This window comes from Mirounga leonina, unplaced genomic scaffold, assembly GCF_011800145.1.
Source record: "Mirounga leonina isolate KUSES-001 unplaced genomic scaffold, KU_Mleo_1.0 Mir_173, whole genome shotgun sequence".
Lineage (NCBI taxonomy): Eukaryota > Metazoa > Chordata > Mammalia > Carnivora > Phocidae > Mirounga > Mirounga leonina.
In genome coordinates, this window is record NW_023270447.1 from 17,294,753 (window position 1) to 17,321,039 (window position 26,287).

At 36.9% G+C, this 26,287-nt stretch overlaps 1 protein-coding gene across 3 annotated transcripts in view; it reads left to right on the plus strand.

The window, feature by feature from the left end:
* EVI5 (ecotropic viral integration site 5) overlaps nucleotides 1-26,287 on the plus strand; it is a 200,943-nt gene that overhangs the window by 2,641 nt on the left and 172,015 nt on the right. For 2 of the 3 annotated variants that reach the window (XM_035018029.1, XM_035018031.1), the window contains exon 2: nucleotides 11,076-11,149. The exons of the other annotated variant lie outside the window; for it this stretch is intronic. The gene's annotated coding sequence lies outside the window, so the exon portion shown is untranslated. The remainder of the gene's footprint in view (nucleotides 1-11,075; nucleotides 11,150-26,287) is intronic. 3 annotated transcript variants of the gene reach the window in all.

The window sequence follows — 26,287 nt, forward strand, 5'->3', positions numbered from 1 at the left end:
TCTTCCAGTTTTGTGCTTGGAGAATAGAAGTTTGGTTGCCAGTGATCTGAGAACTCAAGAAAGAGGGCTGAATAATGAGCGGTACAACATTTAGTATATAAGGCCACATAATTTGCCTCTTTTTGTTGGGATACCTGTGTCTTCTACCATGTATGGTTTATCCTCTTGAGAGAATAAATCTCCAATCAGCCGCTGCATTGAGGATGGGCCACTCAGTAGCGTGGAGGAGGAATGGGGTCCAGGTTTCTAACTGTTCACAGCTTTCACCTGATCCTTTCTTGCTTTAGTCTCCCCTCCCCCTCTTTGTTCTGGCATCCCTGAGCTTTTTGAGGATTGTATGGTATAAATTGGGCTTGTTCTAAGTTGCCAGCACTGCTGGTTTGTAATTTGGCTGTTTTTACAAAGTCATTTACCACTCCTCCATCTTCTTTGCAGCTTCCAAAATTTTATTGCTGTTATCTCTTCCTCCTTTCTTCTGTCCTTGTGGTTTATGAGCTAAAAACAGAACACAACAACATTTTCTTTATGCTTGTTTTAGTAGAGTTTTGGGGAGGGAGAAAAATTAGTTGTGTGTGTTCAGTCTGCCAACTTAACCTGGAAGTCCATCATCTGCTTTCCTTTTACAAAAATGTGTTGGCATCTGCTGTTCACTGTTGTCTCCTCCTTGGAGGGTTATATCTTTTAAATCTCTTTGTTTTCTCTTAGGCTAAATTTATACATTTTAAAGTATTCACCTTTAAATTATGTCCATCCTTTTCTCTGCTAAAATGTCCTTTTTCATACGAACATTATGGTTTTTTTTGTTTGTTGTTTTCTGTAATGTCCTTATTTGACAACCTAGAAAGCTGCCAGCCCATTTTGCCCTTCAAATTAATTTTTGACAAGTTTTGTGAAATTTATAAAAGTCTGCTTAACACTGCCCACAATTCTCAGTGGCCTTTCTGCTCCTCTACCAATTATTTTCCTTTTGTTTGCATATAAAATTAAAATATAAATAAAAGATAACATTGGCAGTTATTACTATCTATCTTGGTGGTTTGCTAGTCCTTCCTCTTGGAAACATGGAGGTTAACTAATGTTTTGTAGATAGAACCTGTTGACATACGTATTTGCTCAGAAAGGATCATCCCATTTCTCATTTCAGATTGCCTGGTGTTTATTGCCATTTCCAGCTCTTGTTTTAATTGTATCTGTACTTGAAGAGCTTTCCCCTGCCTGTGCTGTTTGCAGTTTATCCTTTAAGTGACCAAAGATAATGTGGGTTTAGTGCTTGTTAATTGTTCTTTGTACTAATTCAACCCTGACAGTTGTACTCTGAAAAGTGTTCCCTAAAGCTGGTCAAACTGGCTATTATCTGGGTCTTCATTGTCTTGTGGGTTCATGATGAGGGCTCTCTCCTTGAGGAACTGATGGTTCTTGTGTTCTTGGAAGGGACCTTGATGAGAGATAGGAACAGACCTGGCTTTATTATTGATCATTGCTCTTTTTTGTTTTTCATAGGAAAGTGCAAGCACTGATGTAAAAGTGAAGATGGGGATTTTGTCTAACTTTGAGTTGGTGTTTAAATGATTAATAGCTGTCTTTTTTGGCCTGGTACAGATCTTTTATTATGTCAAAAATGAATCCAGCATTCTCATAAATTATGGTAGTAATGTTAATAGATACTGGATAAAAGTAAAGCTTTAATGAACAATTGTATAATATGATGTTTAAATGAGATACATGAGAGAAAGAAGAAAAATTTATCTTCAGGTATACCAGAAATCAGGATAGTTTAGAAGACATGGTGGTGAGAAGATAGAGCTTTAAGTAAATTGAAAATGAATTTAAGGGAATAAGCCCATGAGAAGTCTAATGCCTTTGAATATTTATCTGAAATACATGTAAGAGATGAACACAAAGTTAAAGACTACTGCCTTTTTGAAAATGTGGAGAAGCTTCTTTTCTAGTGTCAGGTGAGCAAGGTTTATAAAGGTTGTCAAGCATGATAGTACATTTACATGTAACATACAAGATTGGAAAAATGAATAAGTAAGTGATCTAGAATTTTAAAGAAGTTATAAAATTATCCATAAGTCATTAAGAACCACCAAAGATAACACATATTTAGCATCTCCTGTGTGTCAAACATAGTGATAGGTATTGGAAAGATAAAGGTGATCTATTCTACATAGATAAAATCCTTGCTGTCACAAAATTTAAAAACTAGGGGAAGGCACAGTTGATATATTGTTTCTGAATGAGGTGATAATTTTGTAAAAAAAAGGGGGGTAATTAAGTGATTAATTTGTCTTAAATCTTGAGGCTTTTTTAACTAGTAAGGGAAAATGCTGAGTGAAGTAGGCGCCCCACCCCAAAAACTTTTAAAGCAAATATTAAGATTTAAAACCTACTTCAGGGGCACCTGGGTGGCTCAGTCGTTAAGCGTCTGCCTTCACCTTGGGTCATGATCCGAGGGTCCTGGGATTGGATCGAGCCCAGCACCTGGCTTCCTGCTCAGTGGGAAGCCTGCTTCTCCCTCTCCCACTCCCCCTGCTTGTGTTCCCTCTCTCGCTGTGTCTCTCTCTGTCAAATAAATACATAAAATCTTAAAAAAAAGTTTTTGGGGTAAATTTATATATAGTGAAATGCATAGAACTTAACTATACAATGCAGTGAGTTTTGATAAATGTATATGCCTTTGTGAATCTCTCTCCCTCCCCCCCCAAGGGTTCTTTTAGTTCCTGTTCTGTTATTTATTTATTTATTTATTTTTTACCACAGATTAGTTTTCTTTGTTCTTGAACTTCACATAAAAATAGAATAAATTAGTGTGTATTCTTTTCTGCTTGGCTTCTTTTGTCCAACATAATGTTTCTGAAATTCAGCTGTTTTAACAGTTTGATTTAACTGATTTAACAGTTTTGCACATACCAATAGTTCTTTTTAGTTGGTGTGTAATCCATTGTATAACGATAACACAGTTTATCCATTCTCCCATTTGGCTATTATGAATAAAGCTGTCATGAATGCTTGATTACTGGTCTCTTTATAGACATACATTTTCATTTCTCTTAGATAAATAACTAGGGGTGAAATTACTGGGTCATGGGGCACATATATGTTTAACTTTAGAAGACATTGCCATACAGTTTTCCCAAGTGGTTATACCATTCTACAGTGCAATAAGCAGTCTGTGAAAGGTCTACTTAAGTGACAAATCAGAATTGAGTTTCAGAAAGATTATTCTGGTACAGTGGGGCACAGGACATAAGATAGGGAAAACACACAGTAAAGTAATATAGTTGAAAATTGATGTATTCCTGTTTCAAGAAATTGATAGGAAGGAGAGAATCTTAGGGATTCTAGAGCTATGGTATGTGGGGTGAGGATATGTATGTCATAGGCTGCTAGATATTGATCTGGCAGTCATTAATAGAGGGAACACAGTTGAAGAGTAGATTTTGGAGGGAAAAGAGGGTAATAATTCTGTTTTGTTTGTAAGTAGTAATTAGGGGTAAAAGGAAGTAGATGAGATAGCTCTGGAAAGTGTGTGTAGTGAGGAGAGAGCCAGGTTGGAATGAGAACTTTGGGAGCCATTGACATTAGAGAAGTGAGCTGATGAAGAGGAGTCTGCAAAAGAACAGAAGTAGTAGCCACTAGAGAAGGAAATATAAATCAGGAAACTGATTTAACAGAAGTTGAGAACTTTGAAGAAGGAGAGAAGGGCTTGAATGTTGTTACTGTGAGTAAAAAATAAGTAGAGCCTTTTTGGAGGTTAATATATATATATGTGTATATATATATCTGTTAAATATTAAAATATCACTATTTTTTTGAGAGAGTGAGCGCATGTGCGCCCATGCATGGTGGGGGTGGGGGGCCAGGGTGGGTGGTGAGGGGGTGTGGGAGAGAGGGAATCCCAAGCAGGCTCCACGCCCAGTGCAGAGCCTGATACAGGGCTTGATCATGATTTCGGCCTGAGCCGAAATCAAGAGTCAGATGCTTAACCCACTGAGCCACCCAGGCGGCCCATATTTCTTTTTATCTTTTTCTTTTTTAAGTAACCTTTACAACCAATGTGGGGCTCGAACTTACAACCCCGAGATCAAGAACTGCTCGTTCTACCGAATGAGCCAGCCAGGCATGCTGAAATTTCACATTTCTTAATCTCATAGGTGTACTCTATGGAATAACTCCTTGGAGAAACAGAAAGGTAGAAAGATGTGTTTAGGGGTATTCATGGCACCTAGTATATAATAATAAAAAGTTGAAAACAACCCAAGTAGCCATCAATAAAGGATTGCTAAATAAAATATGGTACATTCTTATGATAGAAAATTATACAGCTAATGTAATATGATGTGTGTATATGCTATATTTCCTATTGCTGCTATAACGAATTAACAGACTTAGCAGCTTAAAACAAAAACTTAGTCTCTTACAGTTATGGAGGCCAGAAGTCTGAAATGTTTCACTGGGCTAAAGTCAAGTTATTGGCAAGGCTGTTTTCAAGGGTAGAATCTGTTTTCTTGCTTTTTCCAGTTGTTGGAATTGCATTCCTTGTATTTCCTGCATGCATTTTGTGGCCCCTTCCTCCATCTTCTAAGCCAACAGTTTAGCATCTTCAGATGTGCCCAACCCAGATAATCCGGATAACTTCCTCATCACAAAATCCTTGACTTAATCTGCCAAACCTCTTTTGCCATTTAAGGTAACATTCATAGGTTCTGGGTATTATGATGAAGAGCTCTCTAGGAGGCCATTAATCAAGCTACTAAATAATACTAACAAGGACAGAAGATCAAGGTGCATTAAATAAATTCTCAAAGAAAAATATATATAGTATGATCTAATCTGTAAGTTAAAAAATACATATATTCTTAAATGTTAGTGTATGTATAGAATTTTTTTTTAGAAAAGAAATCTTGTGGGGCATCTGAGTGGCTCAGTTGTTAAGCGTCTGCCTTCGGCTCAGGTCATGATCCCAGGGTCCTGGTATTGAGCCCCACATCAGGGAGCCTGCTTCTCCCTCTCCCTCTGCCTGCCGCTCCTCCTGCTTGTGCTTTCTCTCTGTCAAATAAATAAATAAATAAAACTTAAGGAAAAAAAAAGAAAAGAAATCTTGATGGAGATACACTGTACTGCTAACAGGCAGTCTTTGAGAGTAGGATTACAGAGTATTTAAACTTTTAATTTTTTTCTGTGATATTTCAATTCTTAACATGTATTTTCTAATCAGAAAAATCACAATAAATAAAAGGATAGAGTATTATACAGGGTCACATGTTGCAGAGAGATAAACAAAGAGGCTCTTGGTGAGCGACCCTTGATAAGTGTGGTTTCAGTAAAATGGTAGGGTAGAAGCCAGATTGCAGTGAAAAAGTGGGAGGTGAGAAAGGGAAGAATGAAAAGATAAACACATCTTTCCAGTTGCTTAGTTATGAGGGGTGGCAGGATGCTGTGAGACCAGGGATACTTAGAGGGATAAATAAGATCCAGTGAGATTTTTAAATATGACAGAGCAGCATGTTTGAAAGTTGAGAGCTGAAACTGGGAGGAAGAGAGAGATTGCCTGAATTCATGGTAATTCAAAGAGCCTGAGGCCTAAGGTCTTCTGACTTGATTAAGCTGAAGATCCACTTGCTTATGGCAGGTGAGACCTAGAGAGGTGTGGCTATGCATAGTAGTTAAGTTTATAATATTTTAGTTTTATTCAATATTATCAGATTTTTAAAAAATCCTACATGCTTCTTTGGCATCTTCTGAAAGTCTAAGGTTATTGTGTAACTACGTAAATTTAGTCTTGCTAATATACTCTCATTGTTTTGGTTTGTCCCCAAAACTTCTGATTGTTTCTGTAGCCTAGCATATGAGTTTCAGGGAGTAAGACCTTAGTTTTCTAGGTGCAACATTTTGGGATTTTTTTCTGTTATTGAAACTATTGCATTAAAAAAATCTGCTTATAGGGCGCCTGGGTGGCTCAGTTGGTTAGGCAACTGCCTTTGGCTCAGGTCGTGATCCTGGAGTCCCGGGATTGAGTCCCGCATTGGGCTCCCTGCTCAGCGGGGAGTCTGCTTCTCCCTCTAACCCTCCCCCCTCTCATGCTCTCTCTCTCTATCTCATTCTCTCTCTCAAATAAATAAATAAAATCTTTAAAAAAAATCTGCTTAAATAATCTTGTATCAATTTTCTCTTTTGACTCTAGAATGTTACAACAGGAAAGCATTGGAGATAACATTCACTTCAACCTTTTTTCAAGTTCCTGACAAGGAAAAAGAGCTTAAATAACTTTTGAGGAGCTTAAGTAATTTGTGGAGGCCACATGTATCTTGTAAATAGAACCTGGTACTTTTACCTTGCTGAGATGCTGAGGACCTTTTAAAAAATTATTTCATTGATACTTACCATTGTGCCAGAATTTCCTGATTTTTCATATGTATTCTTCTATCCAGTTTTTTTTTTTTAAAGATTTTATTTATTTATTTGAGAGAGAGAATGAGATAGAGAGAACATGAGAGGGGGGAGGGTCAGAGGGAGAAGCAGACTCCCCGCCGAGCAGGGAGCCCGATGCGGGACTCGATCCCGGGACTCCAGGATCATGACCTGAGCCGAAGGCAGTCGCTCAACCAACTGAGCCACCCAGGCACCCCATTTTTATTTCACATTGGGTATGGAGTGACAGCACTTAATATCCTTTTTTTTTTTTAAGAGAGAGGGTGAGAGAGCACATAAGCAGGTGGGGGGAGAGGCAGAGAGAGAGAGGGAATATTAAGCAGATTCCACGCCCAGTGTGGAACCCACACAGGGCTCAACCTCACAACTCTGAGACCATGATCTGAGCTGAAATAAAGAGTCGGACACTTAATTGACTGAGCAACCAACTGAGCCACCCATTAACATACTTCTTGACATAATGCTTGATATATTTTGTATACTAAATAAAAAATTCATGTAATATATGATATATTTTAGGAGGTACTTGTTCTGAATTTGTGCTTTTTTCAGACTAGATTGAAACATAGGGAAACTGGTATTTTAGTACATACTCTTGCTGCTGCCAGGAAAAAATTGTGTATGCGGATATATCCCTTTTTTTTTTTTTTTATAGTTTTGTGTTTGTAACAATGGAAGGTTGAGGTCAGGGAACAGACTTAGTTTCTTACCCGTGAACTTCAGCACCTCAGCTATAGCAATTTTAGGTGCAGCTCAAAGGATCAAATTTTAGTTAGCTAGTACTCTTACTCAGTGTACTTTATTTTTTTTTTTTAAAGCTTTTATTTATTTATTTGACAGGGAAAGAGATAGTGAGAGCAGGAACACAAGCAGGGGGAGTGGGAGAGGGAGAAGCAGGCTTCCCTCTGAGCAGGGAGCCCGACGTGGGGCTCAATCCCAGGACCCTGGGATCATGACCTGAGCCAAAGGCAGATGCTCAACCGACTGAGCCACCCACGCGCCCCTTACTCAGTGTACTTTAGACAGCATTCTCTCCTCCCAGTCTTAATACAAAAGTGTTTTTGGGGAAATTACATCAGTAATATGGTAATACAATAAAATATTTTACAGAATAATAATTTCCCCTTCTGTGAAGGAAAACAACCTTAGTTTTTGTTGAGAATCTAGTAAAATTCTGTATAAATAATTTCATTATAAGAATTGATGGCTGGAAAAAAAAAATGTGGCATGATGTAGTAGAACAAGCATTTTGCCTTGTCATTTTCATTGTTACTTAACCTCTCTGGGTCTGTTTCTTTACCAGAAAATGTGTGTTCATATTTACTGTGCATGGTGATGAGGAATGCAAATAATAGATGTAAAGAACTTGGAGCAGTAGCTGGCGTGGGTTTTATGTTCAGTATAAATAGCAGCTGTTATTTTGTGATTATGATGTTATTAAAAGAAGATGAAAAAATGCAGGAAGGACAAATGGAATTTATATGGAAGGTAATACATAAGGAAAATCTGTCTGATAGCAAGATGAGTTTCAGTTTTGTATTCAGTTTTGAATTACCAAAATAGCTAAGTGGATTACTAAAACTACCTATAAGATAATTTTCTCATATGTTAGTGTGATAAATGATAATATCTACCCAATGATAGTTATTTGATGTATTGTGTGTGCTTAAAAATATTATCTTGTTCTTTGGATGGTTTAGGTTGGCATAGTAGCAGGAGAGATTCTAGGTTTGTGTAATATCTTTTATGGATTTGTTGCCGAAGTGTATAGCATTAAATAAGACTTCATTTTTTTAGCATGAACAAAACTTAATTCAGATCCATAGCTCATGGTAATTTTTGTTATTTGATCAAGATGGTTTAAAGGGGCACTATTTCTTAAGAAATAAGTGTAACCTGTAATTAATATATGAATTTATAAACATGAAAAATATTTTAATACTGGGTAATAGTTGAAGTGGCCAGTTAAAATATTTCATTAAATTTTTGAATATAATTGAACTTGTATAGCTCTTAGGTTTTAAGCGCTAAGTGAATGCTAATTCCTCAGGGTAATTGCATGTTATATCTAGTACAGTTTCAGATACTTTAAATATTTAAAATGCTAGAACTGAATAGTACTTCATTCACTTGAAGTGTTCCAATCACATAACCTGTATCAGCAATACACAGATGTTCGGAGTGGGCTGGAGGAATGTGCGTGTGTGTGTGTGTGTGTGTGTGGTAACTTTATATGTAGCTTAAGGTATTTCTGAGCTGTCTCAGTCCAGTAGAATTAAGTGAATTTAGTTAACTAGAGAGCAGTGCACGTGGTGCCCTTTAGTAAAGTCCTTTAACAGTGACTATAAATACAGATTTGCAACTATTAAATCATAAACTCGTATTATTGGAGCATTAAATATAAAACATTAGCAACAAACTGACATTTTATATTTAGAAGATTTTTTGAAAAAAAAAAACTTAAGTCTGGTAAACAGGTTAGTTGGAGTTGGTAGCCTTGGTAAAATTCCATTTTCCTGCAACGTAGGCATGGAATTATGATGCGGTGGCCATTAGTTTCTATTCTCTGTTCATTTTCTTCTTTTTTCTTTAGAAACTATTGCTGTAGTTTACAAAGTGGGAAGGTTTCCTTTTGTGGATAATGTTAAAGTCAGGAAAATGACAAATGTTTCTTCAGATCTGTCATGCAGATCTGTCCAGTTAATATAAAAAATTATAAAAGAGGTTTTTATTGATAGTTTGAGACTTTTCACTCTAGTATTACATGGATTAAAAAAAGATTACATACAGTCTGTAATAGGCTATTTACAAAGGAGGTAGGAATTTTCATGTGATATGTTGACAATTTCATTTTCAAATATAATTTCCATCTCAGTATTTTAGTTAACTTGTTAAATTGGTAATCAGATTGGTTTTGGGCAGGCCCTGTTCTGTCAAAATCCTCAGGCTCATGACATGTTCAGATATACTATTTTTTTACTTTTATGTTCTACAGTTAGGTTTAGCTCGGTGATTTACACTTGTCAAGATATTTTTGTTTTGGGGCCAAATGGTTAGTATCCTGGCTCCATCATTTATTAGCTAATGGATCTTGGACAAGTTGTTTAACCACCACAAACATCAGTAAAACCTATATTAGGGTTATTGTGAGGATTGAATAAGATAATGGATGTAAATCTTGTGACAGTGCTTGGTACATAGTAAAGTATATAGTAGATGATGGTGGTGGCAACAGTAGTAAGTAGTATATCATTGTATACAAATTTCGCTTTTTTGAAATTTAGCTCTAGAGGTAGGAGGGATTAGAGAGAGATGGAAATGCACTGTATGCCTACAGAACATAAATTAACTTGGAAATTTGTCATGTACACATTTAAAGGAAGGATACTTGTCAGCAATGTTGCTCTTATTTCCTGTTTTTTTCCCTTTCAGTGTAATATCTGCTCTATTTTTTGATTCCTGTTGAAGCCAGTGCTCTGTATCTTCCCTTCTTCCATCTCTCTTTGACATCTGTTAACTTACATAAATGAAGGACATAGTTTGATACTTTGTGGATATTTACAAGCTGTGTTTTAAAATCTATGCCCTATATTTATTGATAATATTCAAAATGTGCAAGATATTGCTATTTATAATATTTATTTCCCTGCTTAAGGAGTTGGAAAAATACTTTTTTTATGACATGATCTGATTTTTATTTATTTATTTATTTTTAAAGATTTTATTTATCTGACAGAGACACAGCAAGAGAGGGGACACAAGCGGGGGCAGTGGGAGAGGGAGAAGCAGGCTTCCTGCCGAGCAGAGAGCCTGACGTGGGGCTTGATCCCAGGACCCTGGGACCATGACCTGAACCAAAGGCAGATGCCTAACGACTGAGCCACCCAGGCACCCCTGATTTTTATTTTTTTAAAGATTTTATTTTAGGGGGCGCCTGGGTGGCTCAGTCGTTAAGCGTCTGCCTTCGGCTCGGGTCATGATCCTGGGGTCTTGGGATCAAGCCCCGCATCGGGCTCCCTGCTCTGCAGAGAGCCTGCTTCTCCTTCTCCCACTCCGCCTTCTTGTGTTCCCTCTCTCACTGTGTCTCTCTCTGTCAAATAAATAAATTAAAAAAAAAAAAAGATTTTAATTTAGGGATGCCTGGGTGGCTCAGTTGGTTAAGTATCTGCCTTCGGTTCAGATCATGATCCTAGGGTCCTGGGATTGAGTCCCACATCGGGCTCCTTGCTCAGCGGGGAGCCTGCTTCTCCCTCTCCCACTCCCCCTGCTTGTGTTCCCTCTCTCACTGTCTCTCTCTCTCTGTCAAATAAATAAATAAAATCTTTAAAAATATATATTTATTTGAGAGAGAGAGAAAACGCAAGCAGGGGGGAGGGGCAGAGGGAAGGGGAGAGAGAATCCCAAGCAAACTCTGCACTGAGCATGGAGCCCGACACAGGGCTTGATCTGAGGACCCCTAAATCATGACCTGAGCCGAAATCGAGAGTCGGACACTTACCCGACTGAGCCCCTGGAACAATACTTTCTTATAACCTGCTTAAAAGATTGAAGATGTATATTACATTTGTACCAGCCTTAAATCCTACTGGAACAAGGTTGAGTATAAATAATTTTTTTTTTCTTTTCACACATTTATTCAGTTGAATATCAAGTTTTTCATGGGCTCAGAATCTCCAGAACTTTGAAGAATGAAGAGAAGTAACAATGTATACAGGTAAAAGTTGATGATTTTTTATGTTTACATTGACATAGACTATTTTGAAATTTGAGCAAACATTTTAGAATGTACTTCTAAGTTGGATACATTGCTGTTTATTTTGGAAGCAAATAAGAAAAGACCTCCCTGGATCCATTTGGCATTACAAGCACTTATACAAAAACCTACTAAAAAAGGATGGTGCTAGAAGTTGGTGAGTTCTGGAATTTGTAATCCTGTATGAACAGGGTTGTAGTTTAAGTAATGATCCCAGAAATACAATATCCTCTCATTCACCTACCTCCCAGTTTCTCTGTGAATTTATGGATTCTTATGAAACTTACAGTGAAACTTGAGATGCTTGAAATAATCAATTTCAGACTAGCAGTATAAATAATTTAAAAAATAAGATGTAGGTGGAAGAGCTTGGATATCTATAGATTTGTCCTTCTCTTTGGTCAGAACAGGTTTTAATTTTAATGTATTTTCTCTTCCCCCTACATCTTACCACCACATTAATGAAAGCCAATTTACAACAGTTCTTTTTACCTAGTACATCATATCCAATTATCAAGAAAAATTATAAGACATACTAAAAGACAAAAAGCACAGTTTGAAGAGCTAGAGCAAACATCAGATCTAGACTTAGATATGGTAGGGATATTGGAATTATCACACCAAGAAATAATTTAAAATAACTATGATGAAAATGCTAAGGGCTCTAAATGGATAAAGTAGACAGCATATAAGAAAAGATGGGCAATGTTAGAAGAGAGATCGAAATTCTAAGAAAGCACCAAAAAGAAATGCTAGAGATCAAAGACATTGTAGTATTGTAACAGAAAACACATGGTAACCATTTGGTGGGCTTATTAGTAGACTGGACTACTGATGGCTGAGGAAAGAATCTCTGAGCGTGAGGATATCAATAGAAACTGCTAAAACTGGAAAGGAAAGAAAAAAGATGGAAGAATGGAACAGAATATTCAGTAACTGTGGGACAACTGCAGAAGATTTTACATATGCATAATGACACAAAGCCTATTTTATAATAAAGTGTTGAAGATTTCATGTAGTTTATTGAATACTGCAGTGAAAGTGAAAAACAGAATAGTTGTATGGGTACTGAATGGTTTTAAGTTAATCAGTTGTTGTTACTTATGTGCGTATGACGGGCAGCTGTGGCTCACTGCCTCTGCCCAGCTTCACAAGAGCATTTGTACCACATGTTGGTAGCCTGGGAAAAGATCAAAATGTAGAATTCAAAATACAGTTTCTACTGAATGTGTATCACTTTCACACCGTCAGAAAGTTGAAAAATTGTAAATCAAGCCATTGTAAGTCAGGGACTGTAGAGTTAAAGAAAAAATGTTAACACACAAAGTCAACTGATTTCTTATGTATATAGGAATGAACAAGTGGGATTTGAAATTAAAAACACAATACCACTTAAAGTAACATCTCAAAAAATGAAATACTTATATATAAATCTAATGAAATCTGTTTGAGGTCTGACATAAATCTAATGAAATAGGTACAAGTTCTGTGTGAGGAAAACTATAAAACTCTGGTGAATGAAATCAAAGAACTACTAAATAAATGGAGAATTATTCCATGTTTATAGATAGGAATACTCAATATATAAAAAAGTCAGTTCTTCCCAACTATTGTAGATTCAGTACAATTCCAGTCAAAATCCCAGCAAATTATTTTGTGGCTATTGACAAACTGATTCTAAAATTAATACGGAGATGCAAAAGACCCAGAATAGTCAACAGTTTTGAAGGAGAAGAAGAAAGGTGGAAGACTGATGCTACTTGACTTCAAGATATATTCTTAAGCTACAATAATCAAGACAATAGGATATTGGTGAAAGAATAGACAAATGGATCAATGGAACAGAGTAGAAAGCCCAGAAATAGACCCATATAAATATAGTCAACTGATTTTCAACAAAGGAGCAAAGGCAATACAATGCATAAAAGACTATCTTTTCAACAAATGGTGCTGGAGCAATTAGGCTTCCGCATGCACAAAAATGAATCTAGGTATAGACTTTACATCCTTCACAAAAATTAATTCAAAATGGATCCAACACAAAAATGTAAAATGCAAAACTATAAAACTCCTAGGAGATAACAGTAGAAAATCTAGGTGACCTTGGGTTGGTGATGACTTATTAGATGCAACATCAAAGACGTGATCCATAAAAGAATTGATACCTGGACTTCATTAAAATTAAAAATGTCTCCCAAGCTACAGACTGGGAGAAAATATTTTCAGAAGACGTATCTGATAGCATACTGTTATCCACAATATTCAGAGAACTTTTAAAACTCAACATTGAGAACACAACATGATTTAAAAACAGACCAAAGATCTTAACAGATACCTCACTAAATAAGATCTGCAGATGGCAAATAAGCACATGAAAAGATGCTCCACATAATGTGTCATAAGGGAAATGCAGATTAAAACAATGATGAGATACCACTACACTCCTAGTGGAATGAATGGCCAAAATCCAGAACACTGAAAACACCAAATGCTGGTGAGGATGTAGAGCCACAGGAGCTCTCATTCATTATTGGTGGGAATGCAAAATGCTACACTCAGTTTGGAATACAGTTTGGCAATTTCTTATAAACTAAATTCAGAAGTTTATATGAATGCAATTTAGAAGTCATGCTTCTTGGTACTTACCTACCTAAATTTGAAAAACTTATGTCCACACAAAAACCTGCTTTATTCCTAATTGCTAAAACTTGAACTCAACCAAGATATCTTTCAGTAGTTGAATGGATAAAGAAATTGGTACATCAAGACAGTGGAATAATATTCAGTGCTAAGACAGAGTGAGCCATCAAGCCATAAAAAGACATGGGAGGATACTTAAATTCCCCATTCCTTCCTTTCCTTTTGTTTTTTTTTTTTTTTTTTTTTTTTAGTAGGCTCTACCCAGTGTGGAGCCCAGTACAGGGTTTGAACTCACAGCCCTGAGATCAGGAGTCAGACACTTAACTGAGCCACCCAGGCTCCCATTAAATGCTTATTTCTAAGTGAAAGAAGCCAGTCTGGAAAGGTTAGACACAAGGTGATTCCATTTATATGACATTCTGAAAAAGGTGAAACTATGGAGACAGTGAAAAGATCAGTGGTTGCCAGGAGTTGAGGGGAGGAGAGGCAGAGCACAGAAGGATTTTTAGGGCAGTGCATCTACTCTGTATGGTATTATGATGATGAATACTTGTCATTACACATTTCCCCAAAACTATAGAATGTAGAACGCCAAGAGTGTACCCTAATGTAAGTGATGGACTTTGGGTGATAATGGTGTGTCATTAGTTTCATCAGTGGTAGCAAATATTCTATCTGGTGGGATATGTTGGTATTGGAGGCTATGTATGTGTAAGTGCGAGGGGGTATTTGGGAAATCTCTGTACCTTCTGCTCAGTTTTGCTGTGAACCTGAAAGTATTCTAAAAAATAAAGTCTATTTAACACAAAACCAAAACGACCACAGAAATTATAACAGTATAGGCATGCCTCATTTTATTGTGCTTTGCTTCATTGTGCTTGCAGGTACTGTTTTTTACAAATTGAAGGTTTGTGGTAACCCTGGCTAAGCAAGTCTATTGGCACCATTTTTCCAATAGCATTTGCTTATTACTTCGTGTATCTGTCACATTTTGGTGATTGTCACAGTATTTCAAACCTTTTCATTATATTTGTCATGGTGATCTGTGATCAGTGATTACAACTCGCCTAAAGTTCAGATGATGGTGAGCATTTTTTGGCAATAAAATATTTTTTAATTAGGTATATGCATTGTTTTCTCAGACATGCTTTTACACACTTAATAGACTACAATTATAGTGTAAACAACTTTTATAAGCACTGGGAAACCAAAAAATTTATTTGACTCTTTATTGCAGCATTCACTTTATTGCAGTGGTCTGGAACTGAACCCACAATATCTCTGAGGTATGCCGATAGAGGATAGTAAAAATTTTTGAGAATGGAGGTCTTTAAAGCACAAAAAGAAAGTTTTCTTTCTCTGCTTTTATTTCCCTTGCTAAACTTTCACTCTCTTGAGGTAGTTGTAAATAGTTGGATATATAGCCCATCAAAAAATGGAATTCTACTGCATATCCTATTCTTCACCAAAAACTGATTGGTTCCATCATAGTGGGAATTTCATTTTTTTTAATGGCTGCATTCTGTTGTATAGTGGTGTCATAACTTATTTGCTCATTCTTTGATGGGCATTGGGGTTATCACTAGTTGTTTGCTGTTAGAAATAGTTCTGTGATTAATTTTAGTACATACGTCCTTGTTTATTTGGGCAAATAATTCTTTCAGACAGATTCCTGAGTCAGCTTATGTATATGTAAGTTTTGTTATATATATTTCCAAATAGTCCTTCAAAACAGCTCTACTAATATATGTGCTCACAATAATGTGTTTGAAAATACTCACTTTATGCAGAGCATTGATTTTTTCATAATGAAATATTTCTAACTCAGAAGGTATAAAGAAAAGTGTAATAAATGCCTATATTCCTACCACCCACCTTAACAAATAAAACATTACAAATGCACTTGTAACCATAGTGCTCCCTCTCCTTCCAAACATAACATTTTTACACTCATGAATATGTATGTATTTATAAACAATACAACATACAGCCATAATATGTTATGTAGGGTAGTTAGCATGGTTCCTGATAACCCCACCTCCTGATTTACATTCTATATAGTTTCCTTCCACACTAAATAGAACTGACTTATGGAATAATTAGGTTATTGCAAAAATGAAAGTGTGTGACTTACGATGCAAGGTCGTATAAGTTATTACATCTTCTGTTTTGCTCATTTGTTCTGGGGGAAGCCAGCTGCCACATTGTGAGGATACTCATCAGCTTTCTAGAGAGGTTCTCATGTGAGGAACTGAAGCCTTCTGGCAATAACCATGTGCAGGAGACATCTTGAAGCAGATCTTCCAGCCCCAGTCAAACCTTCAAAGATGATAGCACTGGCCAAGATCTTGTCTGCAACTTTATGATAGATCCTGAGTAGGATCACTCAGTTAAACTATAGCTTAATTCCTGACACGCAGAAACTGTGAGATAATAAATATTTGGTGTATTAAGCTACTAGATTTGAGGGTAACAGATGAAAGAAAGAGAAATAAATAGGTAGATGTGGGAACCTTAGTTTCCATCCTTGTGAATTATTTTCAAGGGAGACCAGGAGAATGAGTATATGGTACTTTGTAGACTTAGGTGGGAAATCCCAGAACACTAATGGGGATTCAGATGTTGGGTGACCAGAAAGAATGACAGTATAGTTGACCCTTCAACAACATGGGGGCTACGGAGTGCGGAACCCCTGCACTGTTGAAAATCCATGTGTTACTTTTGACTCCCCAAAAACTTAACTACTGATAGCCTACTGTTGACTGGAGGAAGCCTTACCGTTAACATAAACAGTTGATTAACATATTTTATATGTTATATATATTATATACTACGTAACATAAGCTGGATAAAAGATGTGATTAAGAAAGTCATAAGAGAAAATACATATATTGTACTGTATTGTAAATGTGTATAAAGTGCACCCACAGATCTGAGTTGTTAAAGGGTCAATTGTAAGTGGATTTTTGCCTGCACAGGGAGTGGGAGGCTTGGCACCCCCTAATCCCTGTGTTGCTCAAGGGTCAACTGTATATCCTTTTTTGTGGCATTTGTCATATTGTATTGTAATTGTTTCCATGTTTGTCTCCTCACACTCCATTAGTGATGAGGTACTTGAGGATAGGACAGGAAGGAACTGTGTGTCTTACTCATCATCCCACTCAATGCCTGCCCCTGCACTTACCCTTACTAAGTATTTGTTGAGTGAAATTGATAGAGTTGTATTGGAAGTAAAGAACTTAGAGGGAATATTAAATCCCTGAAGCTGAGGTAGCCAGATTTTTGAGTCATTGTCAGATAGCATGTAAAGACCACCTTGTTTCTTCTGAAGAGTAGTTATGGTCAACTTCCGAATTACTACTGCTACTTTGGCTGTAGGAGTTTGGCACTGATTTTGAAGTCATGATATTTGGCTGCTTTTTTTTTTTTTTTAAAGAGAGGGAGAGAGAGGGTGAGGGAGGGACAGAGGGAGAAGGAGAGAGAATCTTAAGCAGGCTCCATGCAGAGCCCCATGTACAGCCCATTATCACAATCCTAAGATCACGATCTGAGCCGAAATCAAGAGTCGGTCCCTTAACCGAGGCACCCAGGCACTCTGATATTTGACTTCTACTTTGCTGTTGTTCTTTGGAGCTTGGGTTAGAAAATGTTATCTGTAGATTTTAATTTTAGATTCCTAGGGATATTAACTAAATCTAAGTTTTTTCTTTTCATTTTTCAAAATATGAAAGAATTATAAAAGACCTATAACCCTTTTAATTGAGAACTTCACTGGTGTATGTACAGGAGGCATTACTTACCCATATCCTAATGGATTATTTTTGTTTTTGAATTATGGAAAGATAATATATTACCAGCAAGAGGGTATTATATCTAATTTTAGAATATCTGGGTTTGAGTCTTACTTTTAGTATTTATTAGTAAGTGTGAGCCTCTCTGAACTCATTTTCTTTTTCTTTTTTCTTTTATTTATTTTATTTTATTTTATTTTTTTAAAGATTTAATTTATTTATTTGACAGACACATGAGAGAGGGAACACAAGCAGGGGGAGTGGGAGAGGGAGAAGCAGGCCTCCCGCGGAGCAGGGAGCAGGGACCCCGGGACCATGACCTGAGCTGAAGGCAGACGCTTAACGACTGAGCCACCCAGGCGCCCCTGAACTCCTTTTCTATTTGGAAAAATTCTTGATTCCGTTCCATCAACTCCAGCATCCCCTGCCAGATAACAACAGAATGCTAGTTCCTCCAGTCACAGAAATGGCACGACTGGTTGCTCAAGTCAGAGTAGATTACACTCATGATTTTTCTTTCTCCCTCATTCTCTACATTCACTTAATCAAAAAGTTAATTAGTTTTGACTTTTTTTTTTAAGATTTTATTTATTTATTTATTCTGACAGAGCACAAGCGGGGGGAGCGACAGGCAGAGGGAGAAGGAGAAACAGACTCCCCGCCAAGCAGGGAGCCCGATGTGGGGCTCGATCCCAGGACCCTGGGATCATGACCTGAGCCGAAGGCAGACGCTTAACGACTGAGCCACCCAGGCGCCCCTTGTTTTGACTTTCATAATATCTTGCATGCATCTATTTTCTTTTTCTCTCCTGCCCCCACAATACCCTAAACCTTAATTATTTCTCACCTAGACTTCTGTAAGTCTTCTGCCTATTTCTCACCTAGACTTCTATAAGTCTTCTGCCTAGTCTCCCTACCTCTGCTTTTATTCTCTGTAATTTGTTTAAAGAGAAGAGTACTATTTTATTTTATTTTATTTTATTTTATTTTATTTTTATTTTTTTTATTATTTTTATTTTTATTTTATTTTTTTATTATTTTTATTTATTTTATTTTATTTATTTTATTTATTTTATTTTATTTTTTTATTTTTTTATTTTATTTTATTTATTTTATTTTATTTATTTTATTTAATTTTATTTTTTTATTTTATTTTATTTTAATTTGTCAGAGAAAGAGAGCGAATGAGAGAGAGCACTCATGCAGGGGGAGTGGCAGGCAGAGGGAGAAGCAAACTCCCTGCTGAGCAAGGAGCCCGATGCAGGACTCAATCCAGGACCCTGGGATCATGACCTGAGCTGAAGGCAGACGCTTAACCGACTGAGCCACCCAGGTGTCCCAGAGTACTCTTTTTGTAAAACAGAAAAGATCAGATTTTTCTTTGCATGTTTAAAACCCTCGTGACTTCCAATTGTACTCCAAATAGATTCCATATTTCTTTCTTGTAGGACCCTTAATGATGGGGCATCCATTGACTTTTCATCTTTCTACACTTCCCTTTAAATTACTATGTGTTAGCCATAATGGTCTTCTCTTAGTTTTTCTTACCTGTGTTGTTCAATATGGAGGCCACTAGCCACATGTAACTATTGAACACTTGAACTGTAGCTAGTCTAAATTGAGATGTGCTGTAAGTGTAAAATATACACTGAATTTCAGACTTAATATTAAAGAAAGAACGTAAAATATTTCATTAAATATTATCTGTTGAAATAATATTTTGGATATGTTTGCGTTAAATAAGAAATATAACTTAACTTTCTTTTTACTTTCTAAAGTATAGCTCCTAGAAAATTTAAAGTAACTAATGTGGTTTATATTTGTGGTTCACCTTGTATTTGTATTGGGGAGCCCTTCTCTAACCCACCAAGCTTTTAAATTCCTCATGGCCTTTGTACATGCTGTCTCCCCGCCCCCCCCCTTTTTTTTGCCTAGCTCTTTGCACAGCTGGCTGCTTCTTGCTCATCTTCTAGATCTTAAGTTGAATATTGCCTCTTGAGAAAGACAGTCCTTAACCACTCTGTCAAATTGTTATTGTTGGTTGCCCGTAGGTCATATATCTTTCTCTGCATTTGTTCAGTCTTTTACTTTTTAACTAGCTCCATGAGGAGAAAGAACATGTCTATTTTGTATATGACTGTATGTTCCTATGTATTCAACACCGAGTAAAGTACTCTTTCAGAATAGGTTCTGAATAAATAAATACTTGTCAAATGAATAACACTGGACTATCTTCTTCTCAGATCTGTTTTAAGGATCAACTATGTGAAAGTATTTTATAAACTATAAAGGGTTGTACCAATTTTATTTATATGCAGAAAAGCTGAAGAAATTGGTTGTATATGCCTGGAAATCAAGATTTAATTGGATGAAGCAAAATCTATGAATTTAGCCTGCATTTCAGTGTGTTCTTCAAACTTTGCATCTAGTAGTTTGACACACTACTCATGTATTATATCACCTAGAGTTTTGAAAGTTGTGTTTTGTAAATAATCTTTAAAAAGCATTACCTCTGTTCCTTTCCTTCAGGAGTTTTTTTCTATACTATTCCTTTTTTCTTTGTAGGGATAGTTAGGTATTTTAAATAGTATCAGACCTCAAGTAACAGGTGCTAAAATACTGTAAATGAACCCATTCCTTCAGTTTTGGCAGTATATTTTTCTTGGCAATTCCTTAATGTCCTGAGGTTATCAGAGTACGGCTCATTATGCTAGTCAGTATTCAGGTATCTCTTGCTTAAGTTATGAGTGAAATTCTTTAAGAAATTACCTTTATAGGAAGGATGCTTGTCAAAAAGATAAGTTTGGATTTTTATTTTTCCTTCAGTAGTTACACAGCTGTGCATTTGTATTAAAGAAAGCAAAGGGTGCGGGGCGCCTGGATGGCTCAGTCGGTTAAGCAGCTGCCTTCGGCTCAGGTCATGATCCTGGGGTCTTAGGATGGAGTCCCACGTCCGGCTCCCTGCTACGCCGAGAGCCTGCTTCTCCCTCTCCCTCCGCCTGCCACTCTGCCTACTTGTGTTCTCTCTCTCTCTGTCAAATAAATAAATAAAATCTTAAAAAAAAAAAAGAAAACAAAGGGTGAGGGCGACCCTCTTGGGTCCCCTCCCTCTTCAGGAGCTTGGTGCTATCACTTTACTATCACTCAATAAACTTTGCTGTCGGGCCCCTCTCCCCCCAAATAAAAACAAAGGGTGACTAACATAGTTGGTAACATACTGATTATGAGACCATCAGTAACAACAGGTTTGGAGGAGGAGTAGGAAGATAATTCTTTGTAAACTGTTAGAGATGGGGACAAGAAACAAGCAAGATTCCAAATATAATTTTGAAATGTATAGTTCTAGTCTATATAGTAGAATAGAAATGTATAGTCTAGTATAGTCTCTGAAGACGCTTAGGAGATCTGTTGGGAGCACGTGGATGGGCCTTTTTAATGGTAATCCTAGTAGTAGTAGTAGTAATAGTAGTAGTAGCAGAGGCAGTAGAGGTAGTAGTAATGTAATAACGGCAAACATTTGAGTGCTTACTATGCTAGGTAGTGTTCTAAGTGTCATAAAATGTTTAATTTTCATGTAAAGCATAGGGGATTGATATGCTTTTTTTTTTTTTTTTTTTTTAAGATTTTATTCGTTTGAGAGAGTGAGAGAGAGAGAGAGAGAGCGCGTGCGCGCCCCCAGGCGGGGGCTCTATCCCTGGACCCTGGGATCTTGATCTGAACCAAGGCAGACACTTAACCCATTGAGCCACCCAGGCACCCCAATTGATATGCTTATTAATCCACTTTTTTCAGATGAGGGATTGAGGCATCAGTTTGTTAAATAAATTGCCTAAGGTTACACAGCTAGTAAGTGGTAGAGATGACTAGAACCTGGGTACGGAGTTCATATTGATCCAGCCTAGAATAAAAAAAAAAGTGGCCAAAGATAGATTTGTGGAGGACAATATCCGATAAAGCATAGAAAGGATCCAACAAAGAAGATTCTTGAGAAGTAGAAGGAAAACCCTAAGAACATGTTAGAAAAGCCAGGAGAAGAGAATAAGAGAAGAAAAAATGATAGTAGGAAAATAGCTGAATTTGTGTGCTACGTATATGCCAAGTACTTCGTGTACATTTTATTATTATTATCTCTATTTTACAAATAAGAAGCTGAGGCTTAATATCAGCAGTAAGTAGAGATGCTGGAGTTAAACCAGGTCTCTAATGTGAAAGCCCAATGCTCAACCACTGAGGGGTCCTGCATTGTAACAATATCAAGTAAGGCTGTGTGAGATGAGCATTTATGGAAAGTAGTGATTAAATTGGGAGGAAAGGTAAAATCAGAAAGCCAGCCCAAGAAATATAATAGTTGAATAATAAGAATTTAAGAAAGAGAAGAAATCTAAGGAGTATATAATCAAAGAAATAAATCAGGAAAACTTCCCAGAACTGAAGGACATGAGTTTCTAAGTTAAAAGAGCCCATCAAAGTGCTAACTAAAATAAAATAAAAAGATATTTGCATCAAGGCATTTCATTGCAAACTTTAACAATTAAGGGACCAAAGAGAAGAGGGAGAATTTCCCGGAGGTGAAGGGAAATAGGATAATTAATATAATTAGAGTGGTTTCAGACTCTTCAACAAAAATAATGGAAGGTAAAAGACAACTGGAGGCAATATCTTCAAAAATCTGAGGGAAAATTATTTCTAATTTGGTTTATAATGCAGCCAAATTTTCAAGTGTTACAGTAGAATACAGATATTTTCACATACGCAGTGTCTTAAGTTTACCTTTCAGGAAGCTATGAGAGGAGGTATCCCACCAAAATGAGAGAATGTATCAAGAAAAAGAAAGACAAGGGGTTTAGGAAACATTATCCGACCCAAAGAGAGGTGAAGGAAATACCTGGATCACAGTAAAGGGAGATCCCCAGGTGACAGTTGAGCACCAGGAGCAGACAGCAACCAGTCCAGAGGGGAGCAGGTCAGAGGGTTTTAAAGTGGGCATGTTCAAAAACACAAACCTGATTAGAGATGAAGAGGGTTGTCAAGGACTCCCTGCATTGTAATCTGCTCTGTTATTTTATGGAGAAATTTGTTCATACCTAAATTTTTAAAAGCTTCCTTGATATATAATTCACATACTATACAATTTCCCATGTAAAGTGGTTTTTCATTAGTCAGTGGTTTTTCATTACCTCAAAAAGAAACCTTGAACCCTTTATAGCTCCCTGTCCCTCCACTTCCGCAGTCCTAAGCAATCACTAATCAACTTTTTGTCTATAGATAATGCCTATTCTGGACATTTCTTATAAATGGAATCATATGTGGTATTTCGTGACTGGCTTCTTTGACTTAGCATAACGTTTTCAAGATTATCCATGTTAAAGAATGTGTCAGTACTGCATTCCTTTTTATAGCTGTGACCCAAGTTTTTAAAATGTAAATTTAATTACAAACTGCTTTGCCATTGAACTAAGCTCTTTTGTATATCTTTACTGAAATGTTTCTACTTTATTTTAGTCTTGTGGTGAAAATATAAATATTTATAATAAAGTCTTCTAATTAATTATATCCTGTATCACTCAGGAAACAAGATTTTTTTTTTTTTTAATTTATTTATTTGTCAGGGAAAGGGCACAAGTAGGCAAAGCAGCAGGCAGAGGGAGAGGGAGAAGCAGGCTCCCCACTGAGCAGAGAGCCCCATGTGGGGCTTGATTCCAAGACCCTGGGATCATGACCTGAGTTGAAGGCAGACACTTAACTGACTGAGCCACCCACATGCCCCCCAAAATAAGATTCTTACTTTAAGAAAATAGCCTACTTGTTAAACAAAAGGGTTCCTTGAAATTCTTATTTCTTGGCATTGCTTTAGCATGCTAATCAAAATGCCATTTTAATAGCAGTGGAAAAGAAATGATGTGGTTTAAATGCATTTGACTCTGAGCCATAAATCAATGATAAATTTTCCTAACTGAATTAAATGCTGTTCTCTCAGGCCTCTGAAGCATTAATCTAATTCTCTGGTTCTAATGTCTACTTATATATTCTTAGTGTACTGTCTTGTATCTACTTATATCACCCTACAGGTATGTAAAAAGATGTTGTTTCTCAACTATGTGAGCCCTCGATCCCCTCAAAAACAAGTTCAGAATGATGTCTTTACTAATAATTTCTACTTTAATTTCGTGGTTTCATTTCATTTCAAGTATTGTTAAATACTTTAATTTTGTGAGATAATATGATACTGTTCCAGGTACTATAGCTGTATAAAAAACCACCATAAAACTTAATGGCTTAAAATAATTGCTTTAGTATGTCCATGGTTTCTGTGGATCAGGAATTTGGACAGAGCATTAGGAGAAGGGCTTGTCTCTGCTTCAAAATGCCTGTGAAGCAGAGAAGCTGGGAAGACTCAGAGGCTGAGGTTGATTCTTCATCTGGGGTCTAGAATCATTTGATGGTGTATTCACATTCCTGTCCAGTGGCTGATACTGGGACCCCAGCTATAGGCCAGAATGCCTGTACTTGACTTCTCCTTGTGTCCCTGTGTGGGCTAGTTTAGGTTTCTCAACACCTTGGTGGCTGGGTTCCAAAAGTGAGTCTCAGTAATCATTTTTGATATACATCATTGGTTGAGGCAGTTAAAAATCAACCCAAGGAGGTCCAAACCAAGACACATAATACTTAAAATGGCAAAAAATAGTGGTAAATAGAGAGATTTAAAATTTGCAAAAGAAAACAGTTACATACAAGGGAAACCCCATAATACTATCAGCAGATTTTTCAGAAAAAACTTTGCAAGCCAGATGGAAGTGGCTCGATATATTCATAGCGCTGAAAGGAGGAGGCGCCTGGGTGGCTCAGTCATTCGTTAAGCGTCTGCCTTCGGCTCAGGTCATAATCCCAGGGTCCTAGGATCGAGGCCTGTATCGGGCTCCCTGCTCAGCAGGAAGCCTGCTTCTCCCTCTCCTACCCTCCCTGCTTGTGTTCCTTCTCTCGCTTTGTCTCCCTCTGTCAAATAAATAAATAAAATCTTTAAAAAAAATAATATGTATTGGAATTTTAGAAAACCCAGTCTGATTAAAAAAAAAAAGTGCTGAAAGGAGAAAATCTGCAGCCAAGAATACTCTATCCAGCAAGGCTATCATTTAGAATAGAAGGAGAGATCAAGAGTTTCCCAGACAAACAAAAGCTAAGGGAGTTCCTGACCACTAAACCAGCTCTACAAGAAATGTTAAATGGGACTCTCTGAGTGGAAAGGAAAGACCATAAGTAAGTAAGAAAAGTAGGAAGCACAAAAGCAGTAACGATAAGTATATCTGTAAAAATCAGTCAAGGGATTCACAAAATAAAAGTATGACACCATATACCTAAAACATGGTGGGGGTTGGGAGGGAGAAGAGTAAAGAATGGGTTCAAACTTAAGTGGTCATCAACTTAATATAGACTGCTATATGCAGAAGATGTTATATACAAACTGAATGGTAACCGCAAATTAAAAACCAGTAATAGGTATGAAAAAAAAGAAGAGAAAGGAACCCAAGTATATCACTAAAGAAAGCCAACTAATCATGAGAGAAGAGAGTAAGGGAAGAGAGAAACAGAACTACAAAAAACAACCATAAAGCAAGTAACAAAATGGCAATAAATACATAGCTATCAATCATTACTCTGAATGTAAATGGACTTAATGCTCCAATCAAAAGATACAGGGTGATGCAATGGATTAAAGAAAAAAAAAAAAAAGACCAGTATAACAGGTAAATGAAACCAGGAGCTTGTTCTTTGAACAAAATTGATAAGCCTTTAGCTAGACTCATTAAAAAAAAAAAAAAAGACATCAGAAATGAAATAAAAGAAATAACCGATATGACAGAAATAGAAGGATTATAAGAGAGTATTATGAAAAATTAATGCCAACATATTGGACAATCTAGAAGAAATGGATACATTTCTAGAAACCTACAACCTCCCAAAACTGAATCAGGAAGAAATAGAAAATTTGAACAGACCCAGTGTGGGGCTTGAACTTACAACCCTGAGATAAAGAGTTCCATGCTGTACCGACTGAGCCAGGCAGGCACCCCCACTCATCACTTTTTTTCAGTCCAGTAGTGGAAGTTGTAGCAGCATCAGACATGAAAAAAGGAATAAAAGGCATTCAAATTGGTAAGGAAGAAGTAAAACTGTCACTATTTGCAGATGACATGATACTATATATAGAACACCCTAAAGATCCCACCAAAAAACTACCAGAACTGATAAATGAATTCAGTAAGGTTGCAGGATATAAGATCAATATTTAGAAATCCTTTGCATTTCTATACATGAATAATGAAGCAACAGAAAGAGAAATTAGGGGGCGCCTGGGTGGCTCAGTCGTTAAGCGTCTGCCTTCGGCTCAGGTCGTGATCTCAGGGTCCTGGGATCGAGCCCCGCATCCGGCTCCCTGCTCCGCGGGAGGCCTGCTTCTCCCTCTCCCACTCCCCCTGCTTGTGTTCCCTCTCTCGCTGTGTCTCTCTCTGTCAAATAAATAAATAAAATCTTTAAAAAAAAAAAAAAGAAAGAAAGAGAAATTAGGAAAACAATCCATTTATAATTGTACCAATAATAGTAAAATACTTAGGAATAAATTTAACCAAGGAGGTGAACAACCTGTACTCTGAGAACTGTAAAACATCGATGA